Source organism: Musca domestica, unplaced genomic scaffold (genome assembly GCF_030504385.1).
Source record: "Musca domestica strain aabys unplaced genomic scaffold, Musca_domestica.polishedcontigs.V.1.1 159, whole genome shotgun sequence".
Classification (NCBI taxonomy): Eukaryota; Metazoa; Arthropoda; class Insecta; order Diptera; family Muscidae; genus Musca; species Musca domestica.
The window spans coordinates 1,092,163-1,094,705 of NW_026712218.1; positions in this window are offsets into that span (position 1 = coordinate 1,092,163).

Consider the following 2,543-nt stretch of genomic DNA (forward strand, 5'->3'; position numbering starts at 1 on the left):
GCTAGATGCATGGTCAATGCTAAGCACGTCAATGGAACCGATGATATTGTCAAATAGTTGAAACGTCTTGCAAAAGTCGACACCTAATATTACCCGTTGTGAAATCGATGGTACGAGGAAAAATTTTATTTCGTGTGATACATTTTTGAATTTAACTTCCACATCAATCCAACCAAGTATGGTTTGTGGTTTGCCATCAGCTGTTCGGACATATGATTTGCATTTAGTAAAGTTAGGGAATTTTTGAGCCGCTAAATCTGAACCGAAACAGTTGATGTTGGCCCCGGTGTCTATTAGACCATATTCAGTTTGATCCAAAAATAATATTTTTGCGTATAACGCTTGTCTTTCGGATTAGAAAATTATTGCCGAAACAGGAACCTCTTCGAAAGTTTTCTTAATTTAAAATACTTTCGTAGTCGTAGCGTTGAACGCTTAGGTTGGGTTAATGAAACCTCTTCAGTACTGAATATATCATCCCTCCTCTTTATATAGTTTTTCCAACCTTTTATGGTAAGGTAAACTGGGTAATAAATTGGTGGCTTAATGTCATATTCACTTTGCTGGGGTCTTTTCAAAATAATAATATTTTTGGTCAAATCAAGGGAATTGTTATTTGTTGTAGTATTGATAGGGGCCTTTGTTTTGTCAGACAGATGAGTTGGCAATAAGGGTGTTGTTATATCTGTTCCTTGTTGGAACGTTCGTGCGCAAGTTTTTGGAATGGAATAAGCATTGGTTTTACACTTAGGACAATTTGGTTTATACACCTTTTTGGCCCCACAGCCGTAACAAACACTTGCCGGTCCTGTAAGCAGTCCTGCCAGTGGTGACCTTTTCTTCGCAGTTCCAACACAAAGATACATACGAAGATCCCTGTAATGCGTAATAGAATTATCATTTTCCAAAACTGGTAAAAGCTCATCGTCCGCTTCTTCATGATCTATTCCAGCCATTTGGCGCCTTGCCGCCGTGTTATTGGTTTGCCGTAAGGCCATATTGCGGCGCACATGGTCGTCATTGAGAAGTTCTCGCGCTTGTGAACAAGCTGACGTAAATGTGAGACTGATCTAATATGAATATAAAGCAATTCTTGTCGAATTTTCGGGGCGTAAATTTCTCGTTAATGTTTCAACTACCTCTGTCTCAGACATCGGTGTATCTAGTCGATCTATTATGCCAGAAATTGAATCGAAAAATATATCAAATGTCTCTCCCGGCTTCTGCTTACGGTTTCGTATTTCCTCCCTTAAATCTGACGAGGTTTTAAAATCGGCATACTGTGAACGAATCGCCTGGCAGAAGTTTTCCCATTCGATGTTTTGAACTTGTTTACGATATCTCCACAGCCAATCTCGAGCCCTTCCAGATAGCAATATCTGCAAAGTTTTACAAATTCATAGAGAGGTCTCCGTCAAAGTAATCTTTTGTGAGGGACCTTACTCTGTATAAAAATTCTTCCACATTCAATCCAGTTGGAGAACCCTCGAATCGAAGATTCCAACCCTGGATGATGGAAGATATTTTATCCACTGTATAAGGCATACGAAATTGCGAAGAAAGGTTTGATGGGTGGGATACATTTTGTTCTACTGCACTATGATCCGTAGCTCGTTGATTAGGTTATGCATGTGGGACATAGGATATCGTGAGCAGAACGATTTCTGTCGGGGTGCGGGTATATTAATTGTGGCAGTTGTTTTGGAAGATATTCCCCCTGAGAGATCAATATTGATGGCACTTAATAACCGTGACATACTTTCTTCTATCATACGATTAATATAATCGTAGTCAACGTTTACTCTACCACCTTTAGTATTTTGTGCTTTGTTGTTTCGACTTGATATTGGTTCATTTTGATTTGCACCATTTTCTTGATGAACCAACTCTTGAGTTGTATTTAGAGGTGGTTTATCGTCATTAAAAAGTGTTCGCATATGACTTCGCGTGTTGTATGCCTTGGCACCTCGTGGTTCCCTCTTCCACTTGGTTGGTCGTATTGGTGAGAGGAACAGAGCCTTCTATGTGTGGGGAGTCAAATACTGTATTGTTATTAGTGGAAACATTGAAATTATATCCACGCAATTCAGACAATTGACAAGATCTTTTGCACACAGGACACTGCGAGCTATTTCGCTAACGAAGTTTCGATACATATTCTGTGGAATATGTGATTACATTCCTGTATGATGACGCAATTCTGGTCTTCTGATAAAGTTTCCATGCAATGGACATAGATGTACGGTATCGGTAATCATGGGAAAGGCCCAAAGACCTTGGAGGAGTTTCTCTCAAGTGCCTTTTGGGTAGAGCAAAATGAAAAAAAAAAACTTTGTTTTTTTTCAAATCTAGTATTCTAATGAAAATAGTATAATAAGAAGGTATGTAGTGGGAATTCAACACTACTTATAATCAATGAGGAATGGAAGGAGTTTTCTTTTCGACAACAGAGGCAAGGATGATAAATATGACCAATACAATCCATTAAGGAAAACACACTATTCTATGGTACTTTAAAAACTTGTCAAAAGTGCATCATTTAA